Here is a 12,500-nt window from a genome sequence, read left to right as displayed (position 1 = left end):
CTTTCAAAAAGTTATACTGTATATAATAAAGTAATAATCGTATAGTATATATAGGGGCTTTTGCCATAGATTGTGGTATAGCGTATTGTTTTCTATCAGAATAATCTCGATAAATTCACTTTTTAAAGCAAAACTAAAAACCTCTGTCCCTGAGAAGCCTTGATGTTATGTCTGCATCAATATGCTATGATAACATACTGATAACATATACTATTCTGTTGTGTTTCAGAATATACAACACCAGGGGAAACCATAGACAGTAAAAGAAATGCACACAGCGACCCCCTTGATTTCAACGGAGAAAACTAAAGCCCGATTATAGCACCAGAGCCGTCTACAGAGAGCCTGTTCACTCCCTATTAAAGCGGCACTATGCAGGATTTCTGTTTTTGTCAAACAGCGATCCCTAGAGTCGCTGTAGAGTACTTGTATTTAACGTTACTGTCGTAAACACCACTCACGCAGAGCGTATCTGCACTCATTATAATAAAGTAGCCTACCGCGTTAGGCTAACCTGAGCCTAAATGCCAGATGACACCAATAAAGTGTATCATTTAGGTCGCATTATTTCGTAACAATGTCCGTTATGATGTCGATAGACATGATAATTGCAATTTATCATAATAGTTTGCAAATTGCGCTCATTTACACTATTTACAACATGTAGGCTTATTTATGTCCTGATAATTATGTGAGACATTGACAACTGTTCTCATGATAATCGCAGGAATCAACTTTAACAGTGAAAGACTAAGCGAGTGAGACTCTTGTCCGGTTCCTCACGCTGTCAGATTCTTGTTACCTTTTTCTAGACTCTTCCGACCGCGCTTTCTTCGTTTTTTTCGCCATTCTGAAAACGCAAGTCCGATGTTTTACTCGTGTCGGACTCCTCGCTCGGTCAGTCTGCCGTTTCCTCTTTCTCTGTTCCTCCGACAATGCTTTTCTAGCTTTCTGCTTCTTATATGCCGGCTTTGCCATGGGACGATAGTTGTTCTTATAGCTAGCCGTATCCTGGATGGGGGCGTGTACGCGTGCAGTGCCATAAAGCAATTCGTTACATCGCGAGAGAGAGAAATCACGCGATACTTCCTGACGGCGGTCTGCCGGCCCAAAGTTGCAAGTGCGGTTTTTCCACTCACAGGCACCAGAGGGGGGCGAGACGACCACCATTCAACCCGAAAAGAGTCATATAACCATTCCAATAACTCCGAGGCTGTTCAGTTAAGCTAAAAAAACTGCACAGTGCTGCTTTAAGTCCTATTGTACCAAATTTTGGTTGTAGTTCCACCAGAGTTCCACTGGGGGGCGATCACCCTGAGTGCAGAATGAATGGGAGTCTATGGAGCTAGACGCTAATTTGTCTCTTTCACCGATTGCCGTTGAGAAATCTCAGATTTGATTGTAGATTTTGCAAGTTCAACATGGGTTATAGGTAGAAAGGTTGAATGAACGAGTACTTATGTCCTTTCGATTTCTTACAGGTTGAGTTGTTGATGCCCATTACACGCTAGCATTCTGCTAATGAACGCTGATTGGTCAGTGAAGGACTGATTATGACCAGAGATACCGCTTGATGGCATCATGGCATCCGAAGCGGGACCAGAATGTGTGTGTGTATTTTCGGCGTGGTCTTTTAAAACAACAAAACAAAAACTCTTCTAGCACGTGTATTTACCTGTGTCAGCGGTTTTGTCGATGCCTCGAGAGAAAAGAAAGTGCAGATCGCGAAAGCACCAAAGTGACTGAAGGATTGCCGTAAAGCAGTTCTCTGGTCATACGATGTGTATGACGTCACTGATATTTTAAAAGACTTTTTAAAGCAAATAAGTGACTCTAAAAAATCTAACACCCAGCAATGAGTAATTTCTTTGCATCTCCTTTCGAATAGAACATACAAATTACTAGACAAAAAATTATATCCTTAGAAAGGTGGATTTTTAGGGGTATATCTCCATTGACCTCCATTCATTCTGCACTCGTCCTGTGAGCGCCCTCATATGGAGCCAGAGTGGAACTGCAACCAGTTCAGAAGCCGGAAGTTACTGAGAGTGACAGTTCTCCCCTTATTAGACATTCTCTGATTACCCCCTTGGGAAAACCGGAGACATCACTGCTTTTATTCGGCACACCACAACACACAGCACCGGGGTTGCCCTCTAGTAGCCATCAGGTATTGTAACATCAACTTAAATACATTACACTCAAAAAGCTCATTTGCCGCTAAAGCCTTTAAAAAAATATATATATATGTATATATATATATATATATATATATATATATATATATATATATATATATATATATATATTATAAACTATAATGAAACACTTGCAATTTTCATGGGTATTTAAAATGGACGTGACTGGGGAAACTTTTATTGTAGTGTTGATAAAGACGCCGTTAGTTTCTATAGACTGATGTTTTCTGTGTGAAACTATTTATTGTGAATCACTTTAAAAGGCCATCTCTGATCAGTCTTTCTTTTCTTTCATGTTGTTACTCTCTCTCACACACACACACACACACACACACACACACACACACACACACACACACACACACACACACACACACACACACACACACACACACACACACAACACACACACACACACACACACACACACACACACACACACATACACCTATACATACACACACACACACACACACACACACACACACACACACACACTCTCTACACATACACACACACACACTCTACACACTCACATACACACACACATCAACACTCACACACACACACACACACACACACACACACACACACACACACACTCTTACACACACACACACACACACACACACACACTCACTTACATACACACACTCACTTACACTCACTCACACAAACACTAACACACACACACACACACACACTCACTCACACAAACACTAACACACACACACACACACACACACACACACTCACTTACATACACACACTCACTTACATACACACACACACACACACACTCACTTACAAACACACACACACTTACACTCACTCACCCACACACACACACACACTCTTACATATACACTTACACTCTCACTCAAACACACACGCAGTCTCACACAAACACAAAATCACACAAACACACACACACACACACACACACACACACATTCTCACGCACTCACTTACACACACACACACACACACACACACACACACACACACACACACACACACACACACACACACACACACACACACACACACACACTTACACTCACTCACACTCACTCACTCACTCACTCACTCCTGTCCACAGACCTCCTGCTCTAAGTTCAGCAGTGTGTGTTTAATAGCAGACTACAGTGTAAAATACTGTTGCCAAGGCAACTGCCTAATTCTGTGCATGTCAACCCCCTCAACACACACACACACACACACACACACAGGATTTTCCTGCACACTTGGAAAAAAGAGGATTTACAGAAGAGCATTTGCTCAATGAAATGTTTTAATGGGGTAAACTGTAATGGACGGTTTAAATCAGCAAATGCATCATATTTTTGCACATTTTGCACATGAAATAAACAGATTGTTTGGGTGTTTTTAACCAGGTCAGACTTACACATATCCATATGCAATTGCTGTGTATGGATGTGTAATGATTGACCTTTATGTTAAACTATGAGACAGCCTACAGGAAATGAATAAATGGAGCGAGTGATGCTGTGTAATTCGTCTGTTTGAAGCTTTGATGTTTTATGCACATTACAGTTTTTCTCAAATGCTAAAACACATTTCACAAACGTTTCCTCCATGTTCCCCAATGTCTAAACACAACATCCTTTTCTAAAGCTACATAAACACAACCACACCTTCTCACTTCAAAACTCAAACTTTCACACCAAAAGAGCAGCTCAAAGCTTTCAAAAATGTATACACTATACACATCATTACACACTACAGCAAAACAATTGAAAACACAATGCTCAATTTGTGAGAAGGTTCTTGCTTTCATAACTGCCAATGCATATTTTTAGAAACTTTACAGTAATGGATCTTCTCAGATCTCTGCAGAGGATTAGGCATTTAGATTTGTGAGTTTCATATGAAGAGTATAAATGTATAGTAAATTCTGCATGTACACTACTGTAACACAACTCAATGCAAAAACAGAATCTATTGCACACAACAGTACTCTTGAAAACATGATCAGGGTGTGAAGTTTTTTTATTTACTTTATTCACACCACACCCACACCACAATCACTGTGCGGCATCATGTCGCTGAGCTGCATCGGGCCACATCACCTCATCCACATCGCAGGCTATTGTCTCTTGCCAGGCACCGCGGGAAAAACGCCCTGGAATGGCGAATCCATCCTTGGAAGGCCTCCGCTGGGATGTCAACACAGGCCAGCTCCATTGCCCTTTTGAGGTCCTCTCTAGTGTATGGTTGTCTGTCATAAACCTTCCATCTCCACGATGAGAAGAACTCCTCTATAGGGTTCAGGAAAGGGGAGTAGGGTGGCAGACAGACGTTTAAAAAGTGGTCACTGTTGGTGGTGAACCACTCTCTGATTTGGTTTGTTCTGTGGAAGCGTACATTGTCCCAAATGATCACATAAATGTGATGTGCGGGCCCAGGATGGTGTTGTTGGCGGTCCAGGAGGATGTCTTTTAGCTCCTCTAGGAAGGTGAGGAGACGTTGGGTGTTGTAAGACCCAAGGACAGCATGCCGGTGGACAAGCCCCTCCAAACCCATAGCCGCACAAAGAGTAATATTACCCCCCCCCCCCGTTGGCCAGAAACCTCAGTGATGGCTCTTTGGCCAATGATGCTACGGCCTCTTTGCCTTCGTTTCTGCAGGTTGAAGCCAGCCTCATCCACTCATGAGGTCTGGCCATCGCGTCCAACTGTAATATCCTCTGTGAAAATGTGAAAGTGCACAGGTGTTCAGAACAACAGTCAATCAGGTAGCACAGTATTGTCCAGAAGTAATGTAGGCCACTGAGCAACACAGTATGTCGACTAACTGTACTGTGAACATGGATGTATACTTACTTGCACATACTCGTAACGTAGGTCTTTGTGTCGTGCAGAGTTGCGCACAAAGGGAACCCTATAGACCGCATCGTTTCATCCGCATCCGCGCCAGAGAACTCGGTCTATTGTGGCCAAGCTGACATCATCAATGCTCTCAAAGTTGACATTATCGGCAATGACTTTGTCTCTGATCTCCCGGAGTCTGATGAGGTTGTTCTCACGAACCATATCCACAATGTGGGTTTTTTGTGCCGCTGTAAATATGGCAACCCTCCCACCTCTATGTGGCATTCTTTCAACTCTAAAGAAAGAAACATGTGTTGTCAATTGACATGTTTTACAATACAGTAACAACTGATTTGAAACCAATAGACTACTTTCACAGGCTTGTAAAATTGTATTGTGACAAAGAAAGCAATAGAGTACAATACCTGTTCAGTTGTGTTGTTGGGGGTTGTGATGGCGCAGTGGATAAGACACATGCCTTTGGTGTGAGAGACCCGGGTTCGAATCCACTGTGAGACACCAATATGTCCCTGAGCAAGAAACTTAACCCCTAATTGCTCCAGAGGCGTGCGACCTCTGAAATATAGCAATTGTAAGTCGCTTTGGATAAAAGCGTCAGCTAAATGAATAAATGTAAATGTAAATGTGTTGTCTGAATGCCCTGATAATGGTGGCCACCTACTCAGGTTTGGAGGACTCTTAGTCCTGCTTCAGGCATTGTCATGCCATGGACAATGACTGTTGCTCGCATCTCGTCCGTAATGATGGTGCGAGGTTGTCTTTCTCACCCTCCTGGACCTTCTCCTCTCCCTTGTTGGCCTCCTCCTCCTCTCCCTTGTTGGCCTCCTCCTCTCCCTTGTTGGCCTCCTCCTCCTCCTCTCCCCTGTTGGCCTCCTCCTCTCCCTTGTTGGCCTCCTCTCCCTTGTTGCCCTCTCCTCTCCCTTTTTGGCCTCCTCTCCCTTGTTGGCCTCCTCCTCCTCTCCCTTGTTGGCCTCCTCCTCTCCCTTGTTGGCCTCCTCGTCCTCTCCCTTGTTGGCCTCCTCCTCCTCCTCTCCCCTGTTGGCCTCCTCCTCCTCCTCTCCCTTGTTGGCCTCCTCCTCCTCCTCTCCCTTGTTGGCATCCTCCTCCTCTCCCTTGTTGGCCTCCTCCGCCTCCTCTCCCTTGTTGGCCTCCTCCTCCTATTCTCCCTTGTTGGCCTCCTCCTCCTCTCCCTTGTTGGCCGCCTCCTCCTCTCCCTTGTTGGCCTCCTCCTCCTCCTCTGCCTTGTTGGCCTCCTCCTCCTCTCCCTTGTTGGCCTCCTCCTCCTCTCCCTTGTTGGCCTCCTCCTCCTCTCCCTTGTTGGCCTCCTCCTCCTCCTCTCCCTTGTTGGTCTCCTCCTCCTCTCCCTTGATGGCCTCCTCTTCTTCCTTGTTGGCCTCCTCTCCCTTGTTGGCATCCTCCTCTCCCTTGTTGGCATCCTCCTCCTCCTCTCCCTTGTTGGCCTCCTCCTCCTCCTCTCCCTTGTTGGCCTCCTCCTCCTCTCCCTTGTTGGCCTCTCCTCCTCCTCTCCCTTGTTGGCCTCTCCTCCTCCTCTCCCTTGTTGGCCTCTCCTCCTCCTCTCCCTTGTTGGCCGCCTCCTCCTCTCCCTTGTTGGCCTCCTCCTCCTCCTCTGCCTTGTTGGCCTCCTCCTCCTCTCCCTTGTTGGCCTCCTCCTCCTCCTCCTCTCCCTTGTTGGCCTCCTCCTCCTCTCCCTTGTTGGCCTCCTCCTCCTCCTCTCCCTTGTTGGTCTCCTCCTCCTCTCCCTTGATGGCCTCCTCTTCTTCCTTGTTGGCCTCCTCTCCCTTGTTGGCATCCTCCTCTCCCTTGTTGGCATCCTCCTCCTCCTCTCCCTTGTTGGCCTCCTCCTCCTCCTCTCCCTTGTTGGCCTCTCCTCCTCCTCTCCCTTGTTGGCCTCCTCCTCCTCTCCCTTGTTGGCCTCCTCCTCCTCCTCTCCCTTGTTGGCCTCTCCTCCTCCTCTCCCTTGTTGGCCTCCTCCTCCTCTCCCTTGTTGGCCTCTCCTCCTCCTCTCCCTTGTTGGCCTCCTCCTCCTCCTCTCCCTTGTTGGCCTCCTCCTCCTCCTCTCCCTTGTTGGCCTCCTCCTCCTCCTCTCCCTTGTTGGCCTCCTCCTCCTCCTCTTCCTCGTTGGCCTGCTCCTCTTTTTCCATGGCCAGCGTTTGTGTTTGTTTGGAATCTTCAGCAAACTGTGCACTCTGAACTTGCTTTTATAGATGTGGTCACAGCATTAGCAACAAGTGTCTTCAATTTTGAGTCGTTGTGTGTAATGAATGGCGCCAGGTGTGTTCATTGTGTTCAAATATTGCTGACTGTGGCAAGCATTTTGCATCACATGAGCTTTCATTTTAGAATATGAGCACAGTTCTTTTGCAACTTGTGTTTTAGCAAGGAAAAATGTGTTAAGATTTATGAGAATGGAGGATTGTGTTTTGTGAATTGTATCTTCATGTGAAATATGTTTATGATATTGGAAAATGATGGCTAGATTTAGTAAATGTGTTTAGACAACTGGTCATTTGGTTTAGAGGATTGAATTTTGTGCTTTAGCATTTAAGAAAAACTGTAATTGCACCAGAGGCAAATATGACTTTTCCATTTTTGGTTTTGATGGTTAATTATATATGATAGTCCATTGCTAAGATTAGCAGTTTTTGGAAATTATTCCATCTGAAATGCATAAGGATCAGGGTTTTTATTGGTCCTGAAACAACATTTCTGTAAAACAAACACAGTCTCAATATTCACCCTGAACTAATGCTAGAATAAAAGGGAAATTCTCACATAAGAAAGATATTTCATTTCTTCTTCTTCTCATTGGCAGGTCTGGGTCATTTGGTGTCTAATTATTTAGTTTTTGTCCAGCATACAAGACGACCAAGGTTTAATACATAACCTATTAAAAAAAACACTAATTTTTGAAAGTAACAGTAAAAGGACATGTCGCTTCACGATTATATTTTGTTCAAATAGTTTTGTTTTCCAGTTTTTTATCAGAAATGTTTTGTGTTATTTAGTTACTGTTCATTGCAATATTATTAGTTTCTTGTGTGTTGTCCTGGTGGTTTTATCTTAGTGCGCAGGGCCAGATTTACCTCATATTATGTCATAGCCAAAAGACATTTCGGGCCTTGAAAAACCCAGATCAGAAACATTGGATGACACAAAAAAATAAAAAATGCTACTTTTCAAGAGAGTGGTAAAAAATATACGTTTTAATAATAATTAAACACTGTGTTGTCGAAATTGATATTGTTGATTTTTAAATGATCACGTTCTTGCTTCATTATACATTTTACCAAAATTGGCTGTTTTTAACCCTAAATGTAACATGATTTTACAGTGCTCTGATAAAGGCCTAACTAGGGAGAACTGACATCAGTATCAAGTAATATATCTGAAAAATAAAAGGACAAGAACAATGCAGAAAACTACTAATAAAATCCCACACAACCTCCCTCTTAAATCCTGACCTCTCCAATCATGTGTCCACATATGCTTCATAAAGTTGCTGTAGTTTAGTCTAAATCAAGTCAAGTCAGCTTTATTTATATAGTGCTTTTTACACTACAGATCGTTTCAAAGCAGCTTTACAGAGATAACAGGAAAATAATGCAACAAAGTTTGTTTCTAGAAGAAAATAGCATCTCAGTCCAGCTTAAGTAAGTTCAGTGATGGTTCATTTTTGTTGTAACAAAGTTATTAATGTAGTTCATTTATATATATAGCCGCTGTGGGGAAAACCATGATGTCATCGTCCAGCTCAGTTCAGTTCTCATATAATGGTGTCAGTGCAGGAGATCAATAATATAGTTTAATATTAAATAATTACAGTTTTTCTGAATTGCTAAAACACTAAACCCCATTCTCTGAACCAAATCACTCTTTCTGTAAAACATTAAACAAGTTCAGGCACTGTTTGGAAATCTCATGCAATCTTTTTTTCGAAACTTACGACACATTTTCACTCACTAAAACACATTCGCACTGTGATGCACTTAAGTTTCAAAATGCTAAACACAGGCAGGCAAAAGTCAAACACAACTGCAACACAGTTGTCATCGTTTACACACAACGACTCAAAATTGTTCACACTTATTTCTTGTATATGTGATACATTTTGATGTATGTATGTATGTATAATTTGTATGTATGTATGTATAATTTTGACTCATATGTGTGTGATCTGAAAGCATTGTTTGATTTTGAGCACAGATAAAATGGTTTTGAGGCAATTGTTTGATTTTGCCAGAAGAGTCAGATGTTTTCTGAATGTGGTTTGAAAATTTGGTTTTGTGTTTAAGGTTTTGAGAAAGTGAGAGATGGTTTCAAGAAATTTGTTTTAGCAATTCAAAAAAAACCTGTCAATTAAAAGCCAAAAGCCAATGGCGACAAAGGCGAAAGAGGCGACAGTGGCAAAAAAGCAAAAAAGTAAGGAATGCAACAGTATGACCAAGAGCATAATGCCCTTTCTGTGACCCCCTGATGCCCCTTTCCCAAACCTCAGGAACGGTAGATCCACAGGACTCAGGCTCTTCCTCCTTGGAGACCCCTCCTCTGGGGTCTATGGTTACTTCTGTGTGCTCTGTTTGCTTTGAACGATTTCTTTTGAACTCTTAACAATTAATGCCTTCTTTGTTACCATTCAAAAGTTTGGGGTCAGTATGTTTTTGTTTTGTTAAGAAAGCACTACTTTTATGATAAAGTTAAGACATTGCACAATATGTCTGTTTCAAACAGATGTTGTTCTTTTGCACTTTTTGTTCATCATAGAATAATGAGGGGGAAAAAATCACGGTTGCCACTCCTGAGGCTACAATTCATTGCTTTGGGAAAAAGGGTCATTCCTTATATATTCTCCATTCAGGCAGTCTCATCATTGAAGCATTAAGAGTGCCGTCAAACTGAGGCTACAATTCACACACACTCACCAAAACTGAACACTAGAAGATTGGAAAAACGTTGCCTAGTCTGATGAGTCTGGTTTTCTGCTGCAATATTCAGATATTCAGATGGTAGGCTCCGAATTTGGTGTAAACAACATGAAAGCATGGATCATCCAGCCATGTATCCGCAGTTCTGGTGCTGTAATGGTGTGTTATATATTTTCTCAGCACACTTTGAGCCTCTTATTACCAATCGAGCATTGTTTAAACACTACAGTCTACCTGAGTATTGTTGCTGACCATGTCCATCCCTGTATGACCAAAGTGTCCTCGTCTTCTGATGGATTCTCCCAGCAGGACAACAGGCCACGTCACAAAACTCAAATAATCTCAAGCTGGTTTCACCAGTCACCAGATCTCAATCCAATACAGCAGCTTTGGGATGTGGAGGAACGGGAGATTCACTTCATGGATGAGCAGCTGATAAATCTGCAGCAACTGCGTGATGCTATCATGACTATACTATTGAATTTAAGCAGTTCTGAAGGCAAAAGAGGTCCAACTCGGGACTAGCAAGTTCTACATAATAAAGTGGCCGGTAAGTGTATTTTCAAATAGAAAAGTTATTTATATTTCACATTCTACTGTATTTTTAATCAAAATAATTCAGTCTTGCACAGTAAATTCCCCTGTGTTGAATTAACACTGTTTGGTGTTCATTTGGGAAAGAGTTAATTAGATACTTAGGTGATTAATTAAGTATTGATTGAGCATTAGTGATGAACACCTGCTGTTAACAAGCAGAATCACCGAAGGAAAGAGAAACACAAGAACTACAGCTGACTTCAGCCACAGCCTTAAATGAAATCAACTGAAAAGACAATAAATCTGTCTTATTACAAACCAGATTGACTTTATTTCTGTCATTTGTCTACAGTTCTCTTTGAAAAATAACAGAGGTTTAAGTGTCAATGTTTTATTGAAAAAGTTGTGGTCACCACAATGCTGATCAGTGTTTCCTTTAGTTGGGCAGTTTGAATCTTTGCTTTCCATGTCACTTTGTGGTTTTTGTTGGTGAGCATATGGAACTTCTTTCAAAAATATTAATAAAATCTTACCAACCCCAAATAGAATATTGTATCAGTTATGAAGAAGTGTTTATCAGGGTCTTCATGGGTGCTTTATAGGTGGTTACTTAAGTCAAGTCGAGTCACCTTTATAGCTCTTTATACAATATAGATTGCTTTACAGTGATAACAGGAAAATAATGCAATTTTGAACTGTGTTGATTCAGTTCTGTTGTAAAGATCATCAATTATTAAATTAGTTCATTTCATCTATAAAGCAGTTCTGCAGAAAACAGTGATGTCATCGTCCTCAGTTCATTTCTCATATAACAGCGTCAGTACAGACAGATCAATAATATTGTTGAATATTTAGTGTTCCCAATTACGCAACACAGAGGCTGCAGTGACAAGATCCCAAAATCCGCCAAGTCACCTTTATTTATACAGAGCTTTTTAAAATATAGATTGTTTCAAAGCAGCTTTACAGTGATAATAAGAAATTAAAGTAAAAGAGATTGTTTGGCTTTACAGCAGCTCTAGAATAAAGTTGTTGTCCAGCTAAAGTTAGTTTTGATTGATTCACTTACGTCGCAGTTATTAACTTAGGGGCCGCTTACACAACACTGTTTTACCTGAAAATCCTTAATTCGCTCCGGCCGCCCATTTGTACAAAGCAGTGCATAGTGGCTCGAGAACGCAAACCGTGAAATAGCTTCCAAGGTTCAAGCCTTGAAAAATTTATAATACAAATTTCTTTATCGCTTCCGCGTAGCTACGTGAACCAGAATTATCCCGACAACGTTTTATCAGTACAGAGGTAAAGGGAAGGAGGCCTTCACAGTGGAGAGACTAGTGACACTTCAGGGATGCGTTGTCGTCGTGTCCATGTGATGATCCTTCATCAGATCCGGATCCGGCCTGGATCCGGCGGACTGCGGTAAACCTGGGGATAAACAGAGACACTAATATTAGCGTAGACGCCATCCTTCTTATGATGTACCAAGTAAATCAGGATTTATGGGAAATGTTCCCGGTTCCGGCTGATCTAAACTATGCAGCCTAACATTGAATTATAGAAGCCTATAATGTGTTATGTGTATGCTAAGCCAAAGAGATGTGTTTTTAGTCTAGATTTGAACTGACAGACTGTGTCTGCTTCCCGGACAATGTTAGGAAGATTGTTCCAAAGTTTTGGTGCTAAATAGGAAAAGGATCCACCGCCAGCAGTTGGTTTAGATATTCTAGGTATTATCAACTGGCCAGAATTTTAAAACTGTAATAGACGTGAAGGACTATAATGGGTTAAGAGCTCGCTCAAGTACTGGGGAGCTAAACCATTGAGTGCTTTGTAAGTAATCAGCAATATTTTAAAATGTTTACGATGTTTAATAGGAAGCCAATGCAGTGTTGACAGTTTTTTTTTACTTGTTTTATCATTAGCCAAACAAAACTCCTCAGTCTGAGGGATCATTGGCGTCTGTAAGG

The sequence above is a fragment of the Siphateles boraxobius genome, unplaced genomic scaffold (genome assembly GCF_051911475.1).
Source record: "Siphateles boraxobius isolate OS27281-9 unplaced genomic scaffold, OSU_SipBor_1 15, whole genome shotgun sequence".
In the NCBI taxonomy this organism is placed as follows: Eukaryota; Metazoa; Chordata; class Actinopteri; order Cypriniformes; family Leuciscidae; genus Siphateles; species Siphateles boraxobius.
This window is presented reverse-complemented; position numbering follows the sequence as displayed.